Here is a 16766-nt window from a genome sequence, read left to right as displayed (position 1 = left end):
AAATTCAAAGGCACATTCAATAAATACATGTGTATATATATATATATATATATATATATATATATATATATATATATATATATGTATATACACATGTATTTATTGAATTACATAGGTGCTATTTTGTTCCACAATCGTTCCACTTTTTAGGGGATGTATACATGTTATTTGTTTTCAACCATTTCGATATATTCAGACCTGTACCACCTACAAAAAATCGACATGAGCTTTCCGGACAACCCAATATTATTATTTTCACAATCTAAATCTACCAATCATCCTTGTCTGCTTAATTTTCACTTCTCTCCTAAGGCATTTTTAGTAGCTCCAGTGTCCAAAACACCAAATCCTTTTGTAATATCTACAGAAGTTCAAGTTTGTATTTTGTTATATCTTCTTTGGTCTTGTACTTCCTTCTCTTTGTTAGACACTCCCTCAATTATTTCCAACCCTTCGTGCCTTCTACTCCTAACTTCCTCTGTTTGAGATGTTCTCTGTTGCGTCGTTTCTCTCGTAAAGTTTTCTTCTTATTCTTTCCTACATCTTTTTTGATACGTATTACATAAATTGTATACAGTGGGTGTAGAATGTATTCGTACACCGATCAATTTCCCAAAAAACTTTTGTGTGAAATTGTAGTTTTTTAATTTCTTTTTTTATAATCAATGATATTTTACATATTCTCGGAAGTCTCTAAGATAGATATAGTCCAAACAACATTTACTAGTTAATATAATTTGTGAAATTAACAAAAAAATGCGAAAAGTGGGTGAAAGCATAGAAGCAATAAGTATTTGTACGATTTTTATGACGAACTATTTACAGTAGAATTTGTAACGTAAACACATTAGTTTATTGCTCCGTAAGAATTAGAAAACATCAAATTTCCAGGAAAGTACTTTTAAAATAGGTTCTAATAGAGGAATGGAAAAAGATCCCACTTCGAATAACTAATAATTTACTTAATTTAATGCTTAGAAAAGTTACAGTAATTATAACATCAAAAGGAAATCCCACGAAGGAAGTACTATATATACACTTGTAAATTAATGTAAATTTCTTTTTTCTCTAATGAAGTTTAAAAAATTAAACAATTGAATACTTATTGTTTCAATATTTCTATCAATTAATTGTTTTTTTCTTGTTAATTTCGCAACTTACATAAATATCTATTTGTTTTGTACTCTATCTATTCTAGAGATTTTCGAGAATATGTAGAATGTTTATAAAAAATAAGGTAATAAATTACAATTTTACATAGCTTTTTTGGAAATTGATCAGTGTACGAATACTTTTTACACTCACTGAATATTCCTTACCATTTGTGTGTGATTAAATAATTTTTAAAGCCCTTTTGGAGAACCTTTAGAATCGTGTGCGTCAGGCCAGTCCACGTGCATGATGCCCCTAATGTTTCCCCCACCACGATCCTGCTGGGATGCGCGCTCGACGACCACGCAGGTCCAAGCTCTGCTCCACGGAGCTCTACGCTGAGTCGTTCTCCGTCGGTTGCCGCGCGTGGAAGGGAGAGGAGCTGCCCGTCGGGCCTCGCTGTGAGGCCCTCAAGCCTCGCTCGTGGACATGCCTGACGTTCACGATGAGGCAGCACTCGAACGGAGCCAGTTAACGAACGAATTTTTTTATTCGAACGGATCGTAGTCGCGTAGACGTTATTACCTGAAAATCGCGAATGAAAGTGGTGCTGTCTGTTGGGAAGAATCTGTGCGGGGTTGCGTCACGATAGACTCCACGTTATCCGCTTTGATGGACGATCTAAATCATCTCGTCGCTCCGATTGCCGAGATGCTGAATTGCCTTTTCTTTCTATCGCAGGGTGAGTCGATAGTAATTGTCATCTGATGTTATTTTTTTAGCGATTTTGGAAAAAATTGTTTTATGTAAAATAGTAGGCGTAGAATCAATTCTGTGTTTCTATATTTAATTATTTGTAACTCTAGTTTAAACAGATATATTTATTTGTAATTTTAGTACATTTAAGTACAAGCATCCAAAATCCTCAACTTGATTTCTATTACAATGTATCTATGCACATTTATACTCATCTCTACACCAGACCTAAGTCTCAACCTGATGGCCATTGCATGGAACGTGATATTTTTTTTACTTACTGTTATTTTTCTACAATTATTGTAACTACTTCTTATACGTGTAATGTGTTAGAAGTATAATAATAAAAACAATTTGATGGCTATTCGTACATATAGATAAATTGTAATGGCCATCAGGTTGAGACCTGGGGTTATCAAGTCGAGAACTTGAAAAATGGATACAAAACAAAAAATGTACATGTCGAATTGAGTAACCTCCGCCTTTTCGAAGTCGGTTAAAAATGACGAGTAAGTATTTACATTTAAACTAGAGTTACAAAAAGAAACAAATAATAAATGAATGAATATAAAGGCACAGAATTAATTTCTACGTAAAATATAATACGATTTCAATGGAACTCTCCGCTCCCAAATATTCCACTTTTCTCGTGTTTTGCATCCAGTCGTTCTTGCATTTAATTCTTGTTAGTTTAACCCTAAAACTACCGAGATCATAGCATTACCTATTATTCTTTCCAACTATGTATAAATTAATCTTCTGTTCGAATAATTGTCTTTGAAAATTGCGATGAAGCCGTTGTTAAAGATTAAGTGACTTTGGAAAGACGTTTGGTGTACACGAGTCGAATTTAACAAATTGTTAGTTTTAGTGTTAACGCGTTAAACGCCATTATGGTCCCTACGTACCGAGGTTGAACATGTTTTGTTTACGCACCGCGGTCGCTGCGTACTGTGGCTGAGAAAAAAAAACCGATAAGAACGTAATTGCGCATTACTTTCAACTGAAAATCATAGTTCGTTGTACAGTCTACATGAAAACAATAACAACGCTGGTAACCGAGATTTAGGGTGGCCAAAGGTTACCAACCAAATATTTCCTGCAATGTTATTTGCAAAGGAAACCATCGTCTTTGTCTAAATTGTTCCAGTGAATAACTTCGATATTTCGTTGAGATATTACATTCTTTATTTATTAATTTTAATTCTACCATAACTGACGTTGCTTGAAAAAAGTTTTCAGCCACGGTATGGCAGCGTAGCCTAAACGAAAAGTTCAATGGTAGTTCTTAAGGGTCTAGGATGGTTTTTTTTCTTTAAACATTACAACATCCACTAAATTTTGCATATTTGATACATTTCTGCATTTGCACACATTTTTCTACAGTTTTTTTTTCATTTACACTTATTGTAGGTGCATAAATATTCGCGGGTCCAATTATTAGAAACGATTAAATTGTGTATGAATATTACTTTATTTACACTTTTAATTTTGTTTTACATCACACACCAATCGTATTTAGTTTGATCAGCAAGCATCTTGTTTTCGATATTGAATTCGTTTGTTGAGGCATACCTAATTATCCTATTATTCGCGATAACAGGAGTTGATTTTGTCCCATTGTAAATATCCTTATGCAATTTTGTCATTTCTTTATAGAATATATAGTTTCGTATCTGGGTATTTAATCACGTTGATAAGGTTCTAGTAAAGAATGATTGAATTTATTAGGAGCGTAGAAGGGACGAGAGTGTTGGAACTCTGAAAAGGCAGAACTCGAGACATTTCGAATGATACCTGCCCTGTCTACTTTATGGCATGTGCTCAGAACAATACAATTGTCACAAAATTGTGGTTACTCTTAAATATATATACAGTCAGTGTAAGAAATATTCTTAACCAATTTAAAATAAAAACTAATAAGAAAAGAAATAAGAGGTTAACATTAAAAGTAATAAACTTTAATTCACGCAAAATCTACTCTAAAATTATGTAGAAATGTTGGTTAATTATTTCTTCCCTTAACATTTATAAATAAAATAAATATATGAAGTTTTATTTTGAATTGGTTCCTGTACGAATACTTATTACTAGACTGCGGATCTTTATGCATTTATAGGAAATTTGAATGTCCAAGTAACTATAAAATACAAACAATATGCAAGAATATAAAAAAGATTGAAGGAAAAGTTCACGTTATAATATTTGCAGAATAAACTAAATTCCTAATTAGGTTCAATTTTTGTAGGTACGTTTGCGAAGATTTTATTTTGCATAAAGATCCGCAGTCTACTTATTACATTGACTGTATATAGATATCTCGTATAAAGTATAGGGCATGGAACAAATAAAATTATTGCTTTGGAAGGTGTTCGACGAGCCTCCATACTATAAGATATATATCACACAAAATAATTTATTTTAGAGTCAGTAGATGATAGGTTACTTCAGATGATAATTTTTATCGACTCACCTTGAGTGTTACTATAAATTGTAGTTCCTCAAATCTTTACTGTTAGAACCGTTCCTGGTGAAAGTCGTGTTATTTTTGGAAAATTTATATTAACGCTTGGCTAACGTTGTGGTTTGTATCGAGGATCTGAGATTACTATACTACTACTATTTAAAAAACTAAATAATATCGTTATTATTTGACTCCATCGTTGTTATATTCCTCTATAAATTCTTTTATCAATATCAGAGCATCTTTTGTTAAAATATTCTAACAATACGTTCTTTATCACTATCCAACAGAATGTTATATCAGCGTGAATGCCATCCTCTTACAGGATGATGAAAGACAAGTGTCTATCCCAATGTGTAAAATATTAGGTGTGAGCATTTAACAGTTATGAAGATATATGTAATTAGAGTCATGTCATATTAACCTAATGGTATAGACAATAATTTTTATTACTTATATCTTTAAGATTACTGAGTAACTGTAATGTTACGCATTAAAACAAGGGATATGCAGTCTATAATTTTGCAAAATAATGTTAAAGTTGGAAGGAGAGGTGTTGAATATTTCTTTTGTCAGATCCTTATCGAAACTAATTGCAACGATAGTGACGCTTTTAAAACTCAGCGGTTCGTAAACTTTCTAAATTCAGTACACGGTTTAAAAGAAAATTCTACGCTGTTTCTTTACAAATTAAACAGAACAAAAATCTGATATAACAAGTAATAATTCCTGAGTAATTACAGGAGCCAATATACAATGAAAAATTGCTCGTAAAGCAAGAATCGAACGAATCAATTTAAACATAAATATTTAGAAATCGTACAAAAACACGTTTCTTCTGTTTAATATGAAACATAGTAGAGTATAATCTAAATAACTCTTTTTGGATTAATATTTTTCACCGTGTGCAATTTAAATATAAATATTGAAAGACCTTTCAAAATCAAGTGTTAGAATTAAATGTTTAAAATATATTTATATCTAAACTGGACTTATTTCGGACCAAATTTTGCCAAAATAATAATAATTAAAAAAACTCCAGACTAGAATGTTTAAACATCACTGTTTTAACATCCTTCAATCATCAGTCTCGACGCAATTAACGTCTCTAACCAATTGCTTCCAAGATTATTACCAGGAACGGTTCGATTATTAGGAATAGCATAGAACGTAAAGTACAAAAAGCGTAGAGTCTAGAGAACCAGATAATCGGGAGTCCATCATTGCAAAGTGGGCCAGTGCTACGTGGAGAGGGAGCACAGAACGACGATAATTTGCGGTGATTAAAGGGAATCGCGTAGAATATAAAAGAAAAAAATGGCGTTTGTAGAGATTTTAAATTCGCATTCCCCTTTTACCACGGTTTCGATGAACTTTACTGTACCAGCCGTGCGACATGGAAAGCTTCTCGAGGGATATCTCCACGCGGCACAGGGTCAGAGAAACGGTTAAAGCGGTGTATGCATATATTTTTCTACCTTTTACTTTCTAACGCCACCGTTGACGATTCATTTTTATAGCGATAAAAGAAAGGCGAGTTCGCAAGCTCCGATACGCGATGCACATTAGCAAGTCACACGATAATCATCTTATTAACAATTACTTTATCGTATCGCGGGGACGTGTATATTAACCTAGATCGCATAAACGTGCTGTCGAAATGGACAATTTTCATCGAATTGAAAATTAACTCGAAAATTAACATCCGCTAAGTGTTGCGATAATAATTGATCAGCGAAATTTTTAGAATCAAAATTGAAAGACAGAGTCACGTTTATATATCTTGGCGATACAAAGGTCGATTTCTCGATCCTAATTAAAAACTATTGTGCTCGATGTAGATACACAAAAAAAAATAAAAAAATAAAAAAAAAACAAAAAAAAATATAAATCAGCAACGCGGAGTGAAACAGTATCGAAAAACAAAGGGTTTCCATTTATACAGTTAATTCTTCAGTTTGCGTGATCAGGAGCTATGATCATTTATTAGCACTGTCACTGTAATTTATGGTTCACCTATTCGTCCTTCCAGACCTGAATTTTACCCTGAAATGAAATTTTTCTTTTCGATATCAGATTTCAGTGGCACAGATTCTCGATCGTATTTGCCAACAGGTGTCATGGTTAATTAATAAATATCTGTAATCTTAACAAAGTGTAACGTAACTCTTTGCTGTTCACATTTTTTTGATTCCAATTTAGTCGACTCTGACACGACATAAAATCGCTAAGAGTCCAACTATTCTCAATTTAAGGGTCTGGTCAAGGTCTGGAAGGATTACACGTATATTTTGTAACGGTACAATGCGTAAGACACAATCACGCTCGATGTTTGCGGAGATATGTCCATTTCAACCGTTTTCAAACTGAAATCGCTTGTTATTGTTATAAAAGGAAATGAAATAATTATAACAAGGGACGAAGGAAGTGAATTCGAGGGACGACTCCGACGACCATTCGTAATTTGGTTCTAAAATACGGAAGCAACTCAATCAAACGCCGTGACTATTTTTGCACGGGGGCAGTTTTAGTTATTTATAATATCTAATAATTTTGTAATTGTACGAACACACGCGTGTCGTGTTTTTGGTTGCATTCTAAATTTTAAGGGCGTCGAATTTGCGATGAGTTTGTTAAGTGAACTGATTGTACTGCGCGCAAACGATTCTTTTATAAAATCTTAAGGCTGAACAGGGTTGTCATGTACTTGAATTTATTATCTGTTCGTTTCCTGTCACTTTTTTCCAGGTTCGCGTAAATTTCGTTCGTTTTCTGATGCGAACAACATTCTCGATACGGATTAAAGCATTTACTACCGTCAAGCACCCTTGTTTCTTTCATATCGCGCCCCTGACCATAAATGTGTAGACACTTGTCACCTTCGATGAATAATTAACGTACATCGTAAATTGTTACTGTGAAATTTTGTGTTGCTAAATTCGATTTTGGTATTTATTTAGGAACATTTAATACCGTTAAAGTTCTGAGTGGCATATTAAATTTCATTTATTACGAGATTCATTTGTCAATGAAAATTGAAATGCTTTTTATTGTCACTGGGGAGACATTAATTGAACCATTTACAAAATACATTCTCTAATTACATTCTCTAATAACAGATTCATTCGTCAAAGAAAATTGAAATGCTTTCTATTGTCACTGATGAGATATTAATCGAACCATTTACAAAATACATTCTCTAATGTAACGCAAACTAAATATAGAAATATAATTCATTAATGGATTCGTAGCCTTTGTTAGATACTTCTTCCAATCAACCCCTTAAGTTAAAACCACGTGTGAGACTCGTGGTCTTCGGGTCAAAACTGATTATCACGAGCCTGGTCCGAACATACAAATGTAAACATCACGTTTTGGTCCCAGGCGTTGGAGTTTAACCCTTTAACCCTCGCTTAAACCTCGTGGTACAGAATTTGAGTCGAAGACGAAAAACACGAGTTAGGCACGTCGTATGAAAGGGCGCAAGGAATTTAATACTTGATTATGGCACGTACAATCGTACGGTAAATCGTATGTTAAAGGATTAAATCGTACCTTAAGGGGTCGTGGAGGTGTTTTCGTACTTATGAGCGGGGGCGTATGTGAATTGTCCACGATTAATCGTAATCGACGATAACTTTGCAGGGAATCCGTTGCGATGAAATTTAGAAACTAAAGGTAACGAAGCTTCGCTGTGTTGTTACATGAATTATCAACAGTGTTGTAATGATGAATAATTCCACGAGTAATGTCTGTTTCGTTGCTTTAATTTTCTTTGAATTCATTTCATCGTGTAGTTATTTCATAGATCATAAAGTAAGTAGAACGATAAGATTTCATGCTTGTTTTGTATAAACAATAGATATTTTAATAGTTTTCAACAAGTCACCTCGATGTATTTATCCTTATACTTTCGACCCTTTCCTTTTTTTCCATTTGTTTTTATGTCATCGATCATTATCCAGAGCAGGGTGACTGGTGGAAATAGAAGGCAGAATATCGTAATAATAATTATAACTTTGGCCAGTATAAATGTACCGAGAGTTTACTTTTGAAACGACAGATGTTGAATCTGTACTATACAGGGTGGCGAAAAATATCAAAGGGAAAAGATAAATGGTTCAAAGAGTGCTATATTTTTCTGGGACCATAATTGTTTTATACTTGCAATGGTGCCTGTGTATACTATAGTTTCATAAGTTTCATATAGTTTCATTTTTTAAAACGAGTCTAAGCATCGTCATCGAAGACAATTATTTAAAATATCCTTTGAACTAGTCATTTTTTTACCACTTTACCCTAATACTTTTTTTTTACGTAGAATGACGAAAGGATTTAATCTGTTTAAGACAAATATTCATCTCCATTAAAAGAAATAATGCCACTTTCGAATACACATAACACCATTACAGTTATAACCAAAATGTGGTCTCAAAGACATAGTACTCTTTGAACCATTTATCTTCTTACCTTTGACATTTTTCTCTGAATACACATAATATAATTTAACCCACTCTGTATTTAACTTTTGATTATTAACGAATTATTTACAAAAAGGAGCCATAACGTTTCACATACAAGTTTCAAGTAACGCAGAAATTAATTTATAAGATTCCCTGGCGGTCGTCGTACGGAAAGGATTAAATAATTCAGCGGGTAATTGTTTGAAGTGGCTTCACCACGTGGGACGTGTAAACACGTTGGGTTGTAGTTAGTGTATTAAAAAAATGTCAAACATTTGACGCAACGAAATAATTAATTCAAGTAGCCGAGTATGCCATTTTCCGGGGGATAAACGGAGAGTGCATCCTCATCCCTGGATTTCTGGGACGAGGACGTGATCGACCTCGAAATCTCGAGGAAACGGGGTGATCTTGCGCGTCATCGGTAAGTAAAGACTGTTCGTTCGATCGTGGATCGATCTTCTCGCGAAATCTATTCTCTTCAATTTTGGAAATTTCCACGTGTCGTCTAACCAGTTCGAAATCGATAACCCGTATGTTTAAATCTTTCGTTCGAATTCGTCTATTTTTTGTCGTTTAAATATTTGTGGGAAAAGAAGAAATTTAATTATATTGTCGTTTAATTGAGTATAGTAAATAAAATCGTAGAATTATGTTACATGGAAGGTAACTCCTTACTTATAGAGATTTTAGAGCAACAAAAATTATATTCAATGTGAAAATTAATTTTCCATTTCATTCTGTTGTTATTTAATTGAATATAGAAAATAGAATTATGAGGTTACTTGTTTTTCAATAAATGTATCATTTAGAGAAAAAGTAAATACTTACTTCTAGGGATTTTAGAGCAACAAGAGTCATATACAATATTAAAATAAATTTTCTACTTATTTCTTACGTTACTTACAGTCAGCTCTTATTAGACCGTATGTATTTTTGATAAGGAGGTTACTCAATTCGACATGTATTTTTTTTCATACTATTACAATGAGATATTTTTTGTTTCATTTTACGTAACCCTGAAGAAATTTCTTTTTCTTCACATTCGATTCTTTTCTATTGCGAATAAGAATTCCTTCGGTAGGATTATTTTACCATTCCTCACAACGTACATTTTTTCTATCATATTATAGCAACGAACAAATGGTAAACACTAAAGAGAATCATAAATCTAAACGTTTCCCAACATGTTGATCATCACATCATTCATTTATAGATGACAGGATTTTTCACTAAAAAATTAAAAGAATGAATTCTGAAAAAGTGCTGTTAACCCTTTGAGTGCCAGGGGAAATTTTCATACATATCCGAGAAATGCCAGACAATTTTAAGCACAGATGCATGATTGTAAACCAAAATGAGCAGCGACATATCGGTCCCTGGTACTCAAACGGTTAAAGAAAATGAATCTGTGTAGGATTCGTAATTTACGTGAGATTACAAAGATATTTACTGCCATTAGTCTCCCAGAAATGTTCACAAGTATTACTTCGAAAGTCAACATACCAAATAAAATACGTAGCTAACGAGACGTTATCCTTCAACTATCATACTACATCTCAATTCCCATTGCTGACCAATGACATTTTTCATCAAACTTTTCTCGCACAACATAGAACGGACACCATATATCAGAACATAATTGAAAATGAGAGTGTAGCGCGAAAGTCGTAAATCACAAGGTCGAAGGACGATCCTGGCCGACGCCGACGTTTCCAAGAGTTCTGTTTCCCAGCAGAGACGAATCCCCATCCAGGAGTGGCACCTACGTCGGCAGTTGCACGACAATTGGCAATCGGTCGAAAATAATAGGCAGGTGGGTGGAGGGAGGGGGTGGCTTTTGGCTCGGGCGGGTTACAACCGGGGATGAAAACGGCGTGAGGTCAGAAGAAAGAGGAACGGGCGTGCTTATCGTGCATCGTCTCCAGCTACCTCGAAACGCTTCTCCACAGCAAGCTAAGTCGTAGCCGTGTCCCTCCACCAGGCCTGTGCTTCTCGACGTGCCTCGGCCAAGAGTACCTCAGCTGACGTTGGCAAAAACACCACCGTGTGTCATCGTGTACGTACGAACCAGGGCCCTTCCCACAGGATCTTCTCCCTAGCCAGTTTCCCTAATTTCGTTTGGCCACGCCGCGAGATGATCGCCCAGATTGCTATTTCATCGATCGGTTTTCGGTACAGTTACGTCACTTTTCAACCCCTGTCTACACGGATGCAGGCTGCTGGAAATGTAGACGAAATGGAAGCTGGGAAAATGATATGGTGCATAGGGTTGTGCTATAGAAGAACATGGTATAATCTGTAAATAGGTTCTTTCATCAATTTTGTTGATAATTGAATGCCATTGGTTTTCTATGTACAGATGTCACTCTGTCAGTGTTCGTAATTTTCGGGTACGGCAATGTTGAGATATAATGAAAAATAGAGGTCGAGATACATACATACATGCACCAACATAAGCATGTACATGCATGCATATCATAGAATTTTATCCAAAATTGAATAGCTTCAATGTTTGAAATATAGAACTCACTTTTTCAGACTTCATAATTTTCTGATACGTCAATGTTGAGATATAAAGTAAAATAGAGGTCGAGATACCTCTGATGACTTTCTGGTAAATCAATGTTGCGATATAAACCAAAAAAGAGGCTAAAATGCATACAGAAGGTTTGAAAATTTGAAGGAGCTGATTCTATAATTTGATTAATTTTGTATTTATAACATATGCATCACTTTTTATTCTGTTCCATTTAAAAATAAAAAAAAGAATGGGAATTATATTCAAACTCAAAGTGATAATAACATTGCGATACAGTTCAATAGAAAACATGAATATTAAATTCCAAAAGTATCCATTTACCAATTTTTTTTAAATAACGGATATTAAATACATATATATATAGTAAAGAAGTAATTACTCTATTCCACTCTAGGGAGTCCTCCAACAGTTCTTCTTTGTTAGGAAAATCCATAGAGAGGCTGAAGTTTAAGAGATACCCAAACTCAATATAATTATTTTTGGCTACGCTCTATTGACAATTGCTCGGCGTGACATTGAATATTGTTCGAACAGAAAGCGCGTTGACGTTTATGTAAGGACCAGATATGATCCTTGTCCATCATTTAAGGTCGGTTGCGTTCGAAGAAAAGTCGTACATCGACGACTTGCTTCCAATACCTTTATTGCTATATGTTCGAGAAGTACTTAACCGTTTGACGTTCTCACTGTGTCAGTTTCTAATTATAACGTGGCTTCTTTCAGCGAGAGTACCGTATCGTCTATTATCTTTCGAAATACAAAAATTTGTCTTGTCCTATAAATAGACACATCGCACTTGACGAGTGAAGCGTCGTGTTGGTAGCTCGACATATTGATCTCTTATGCAATTCATTCTGTTTTGACGTTCGTGGCTTTTCTTTCCTTTAATTATGCACCCCTTGAGCACCCGACTGGATTCATAATTAACGAACGAAGTACGTTTGTAGCTGCTTAATTGATAGGTAATGTCGCGTACGGACGCGAAACGAAGTAATTTTGGGCTGCATTGGTAAAGTGTTCTATAAATAGGTTCTTACGTACCTGTACCTCGATCCTTCGTTAATTTTCATGACGAATTTAATCTTTCGAGGACCATTGCAATTAGGAAATTTAGATTTTCAGGTTACCAGAAACGGATACTTAATTACATCTTAAATCACTTTAGGTTCCCGGTATACCATGTATTTGAAAAGTTGGTTTTTAAAGCTTTTCAGATGAATAGGACAGTCCATGAATTAGATGGAAACAGCAAAATTTTATTGGAACAATAGATAATTAAAATTAAAATTGAATTATAATTAAATCAAAATTACGTTTTAATAGATGGAATAATTACACTTGTAGTTATTCCTTATACTGTATCTCAATGTATAATTCACATTCTAATTCATCTTCTAAAAAATTAGCAAATTTATGTTGAAGAGATAAAATCATAAAAATTAAAATTCAAAAGGGGTTTCAGAATTTTATTCTTTAGTAAAGGACAAATGGTATATAATACATTCAACTAGATAATATATTTAACTTAATTGACATAAATATCTTCGTTGTGAGCGATTGTAAATTTTATAAAATTGTAGATTACTAGCTACTCCAAATTTCGATTAGGAAACGCCTCTGTAAAGGACAAATTTAAAGTTCACTCACGTAAACTGACATTTCTCACGATCATTAATGTTCAAAACAAAAAAAAACCTAATATTTAACAGTTTAATAGAGACTCTTGCTCGTTGAGTGACGTCATAGAGTCTTTGACGTAAATGCTTCGTTGCTGGTGATCGAAGAGAAGCTGACAACACTCCGGGCACTTGAGACGAGTTCGATTTTTTAAACGTTCCCTCCTCCTCCCTTGCGCTCTTTCCCTGGGCGTCAAATATAGATCTTCAAATTCGATAATACGATGATCTTGTCCCGATAATCTCTTTTTGTTATCTGGGGACCTTAACCCAGTATGAAAAAAAGGCGACAATGTGCAGCAGCACAATGGTCCGCTGAGGCGGAAAGTGGAAATTACTCTTTAAAACTGCTCGCGTCAAACAGGGGAATGTTGTTTCAATAGATTGATTCGAATTGGTTCAAAACGACTTCTAATAATCGAGTTTAATTATACGTGTTCAGTGTTACTTGTCTGTCGAGTGTTTTATTATAGCTTTTATTCAAAGCATTTTAAACGACGGAAGGTGATATTTTTTTAAGGGAAAAAGTATAACGATAAATATAATATATAACATGATATTGTGATATTATATATTTATTAAAGAAATTTATTATTTTTTAATATTTCGTGTTCTTAATCATTTATGAATATACCTTTTTTAAGAGGGATTGTTCAAACTTACTTGAATTAGTTTACTTTATTCGAAGTAAATTATGTCTACTCTTAAAATATATAAAGAATACACAAAAAAATATAAAAAAAATTCATACAAATATTCGTTATGGATTTAATCTCTCGAGGGTTGAATTTTAAATGGATTTTTTTTTGCCCCAATCGAATACACACAAACCAAAGTAATTTTATCAGACAAATATCCTGTTTCACTTTAATGTGGCATATTTTTTAATTCTAAAAGATTGTGATCGCAAGTAATGGTAATTTTTATATAAAAGCAAACGTGCACATATGTATGTGTCAATGTCCCTCAAGTGGCTAAGAAACAAACAAAACTCCAAAAGAACGCTCAAGAATAGAATACTCTCACTTAAAGTAGAATAAAAGATCCTGGAAACATGACTGGCTTAAATTGTGCAATCAAATGTTTTCTCCCCAAGTGGCTCCATTAACGACAAAAGAAAAGTGTAGGAAGATCCACGAATCAGTGAGACACTCGAAAGACAACTATCGACAACTACCAGACGATATTCAACTTGGATTCGCGCAATCGTGAACTAGGAAGCAACGTGAACAACCGATAGGGGGATGGACGAGTGGCGGTCGAATGGAAAACTGAATATTATCCCGATGAGCCGTGATAGGCGGGACACTTTTCACTTCTGGAAATACCGCAGACATCATCCTCGCGTCGGGGGGCTCGTGGTAACGAACCATCGAGAGCAGCTTCTTTTTTACCTCGACAATCAGGTCATTGGGCCTGCAACACCACTGGGAATAGCAGAATGCCGTGAACCACTCGAACCGCTCCTTCAGCAATCCATTTCTCGGCTCTTTCCTTTCTAACGGCAGCCAGCCGCAGTATCGACGTCAGTACTACGAAAAATGACGTCATGAGACGCATCGAAATATATCAGATCATTTCTGCAAGCAATGGCAATCTTTGACATTTCTCTGTCGATGTGACAGTGGAATTGTAAATCATTTCGGTGTGATGGCTTCATTTTTGTAACAGTCAACGTCACCTTAACGTGTACAGTAGAGGATGAAAGATTAAGAGCAAGAGGAATAAATGGAAGAGGAGAAATTTTGATAGTTTGTTTATACAATATTTAGTAGTGACAGTCAAATAATGGATCATAAGAGGGTTGATAGGTTAATTTTTATAATATTCAACGTCTCATCAACATGTACAGTAGTGGATGAAAGATTAAGAGGAAGGGGAATAAATGGAAGAGAAGAAATTTGGATAGTTTGTTTATACAATATTTAGTAGTGACAGTCAAATAATGGATCATCAGAGGGTTGATGGTTTAATTTTTATAATATTCAAAATCACCTCAACGTGTACAATAGAGGATGAAAGATTAAGAGGCAGAGGAATAAATGGAAGAGAAGAAATTTCGCTCGTTTCTTCATATATTAGTAACAGTTGAATAATAAAAGACAAGAAAGAAAAGAAGAAATTTCTTTGAAAGTGGATTTATCTTGCTATTAATTGATTGATACTTTGTTTAAATATGTAATAAGAAAATTACATCTTGCTCCTGTCAGAGACTATCACTATTAACAAAATTCAAACCAATCATGCGAATATAATTTCTCAACTATCTTTTTTATATGATGCTTCTGTAAATGTCAACTCCACGCCAAAAGATTTCTTGGCCCATCAAAATGATAATTGACAATACGAATTAATTTGGTCACAGTAAATTTGAAAAAAGAATGACCTTCACAAGTTACATCAGTAAAATATTAAACGATATAATATAGACTATTAAAAAAAGAATCTCTGGTTGTAATTAAAACAAGAAAAATTCCTGAGCAATGTTAAATAGACTCGTTCATAATTATCATTTTTGTCATGATCTTTCTCGTGGTGGAATCCTCATATGACGTCCGCGCCAATGTGTTGCCATACCGTATCTGGTACTTGACAATTAGAAAGGCATTGTGGAAACGCGCTTTTGAAAGAGACTGGTCGATACTACGACTTAGAATCAGTGAAGGGAAAAGGAATTCGTTCTTATCATTCTCAAGGTAATGTCACGAGGTCAAGGTAAATGTAAATACATTCACCCTGAGAAAGTATTACTCCATTAGCCTCGTACTTTCTCGCTACAGAGTATTCGGGATATAATTAACAGTTATTACAAAACTGTCCACCTTCACGTGGAAGTTCTTCGTTTGTGATCAACTTCGTCTCGTTTAATTTTGTAAACTTTTAACCTTGGGGTACTTTTAATTTTCACTCGGAAGGCAGGGAAAATTAATTACATGAAATTAATATCGGCGTCAGTACAATTAGGGACCTATGTCTAATGAAACTCGTTTTTTTTTCATTAGTTCAATTGATTGGATAAATTTGTAGCTATAGTTTTGAATTATCGTGTAACAATTCCTTAACACAAACATATATTTAACAAGAGATTCTTGTTTCTTTATATGAGTTCTAATAAACAATTAAATTTCATATTTTACATTACATTAACATTACTTTTACATTACATTACTTTTACATTATTTAAAATCTGTTGCAGTTTTGGATCAATTATGTAGTTTATTCTGCATTTGCAATTTTCATGTTGATTTTTAGCATATATAACAAACTATAGGGATTGCTTTCTTAAAATTTATGAAGACAAAAATAGTCTTACTCATGCCTCCATTTAAGATTCGATCCTCTAGTTTGGGATCATCTTCAGAACTATAACTATTAAATCCATAAATAATAGTCATTGAATTATAAGCCAACAATTTTCAGTACAGAGAAGTCGAAATAATGAATAGGTAATCCTGGTCAATTATAAGTGTAATTAATTTTCATTACTGAAACTGATCTCAAACTGGAAAATCGAAACGTGAATGGGCGCTCGATACTTAATTTGAATCTTGACAGTTCTTGTCAAATAAACTTGTACTTCTTAAAATATCTTCGTGAGTAATGCTATTAATTATGACGGTGCTAATGAGAAGTCCAGAGACTTCATCTTCACGTGTGACGCAGGTAAAAGTGTCATTTTAAGGGAGAACACTGATCTCAATTATTTTCTACTGCCTCCGTGGTAATGGAATTTAGTCGTGACATCCTTTCAATTATATACAGTGAACATAATT

The 16766-nt window shown here is 34.0% G+C and overlaps 1 protein-coding gene across 3 annotated transcripts in view; it reads left to right on the top strand.

Annotated features, from left to right (window-relative positions):
• Positions 1–1174: 1174 nt before the first annotated feature.
• LOC128888197 (glycine receptor subunit alpha-3) overlaps positions 1175–16766 on the top strand; it is a 33914-nt gene continuing 18322 nt past the window's right edge. The window contains exon 1 of one of the 3 annotated variants that reach the window (XM_054144864.1): positions 1175–1834. The gene's annotated coding sequence lies outside the window, so the exon portion shown is untranslated. The remainder of the gene's footprint in view (positions 1835–16766) is intronic. The other 2 variants (XM_054144865.1, XM_054144868.1) reach the window with 2 other exon arrangements.

The sequence above is a fragment of the Hylaeus anthracinus genome, unplaced genomic scaffold, assembly GCF_026225885.1.
Source record: "Hylaeus anthracinus isolate JK02 unplaced genomic scaffold, UHH_iyHylAnth1.0_haploid 11989, whole genome shotgun sequence".
NCBI classification, from domain to species: Eukaryota; Metazoa; Arthropoda; class Insecta; order Hymenoptera; family Colletidae; genus Hylaeus; species Hylaeus anthracinus.
The sequence above is the reverse complement of the archived record's forward strand: the minus strand, read 5'-3'. Positions and strand labels throughout refer to the sequence as shown.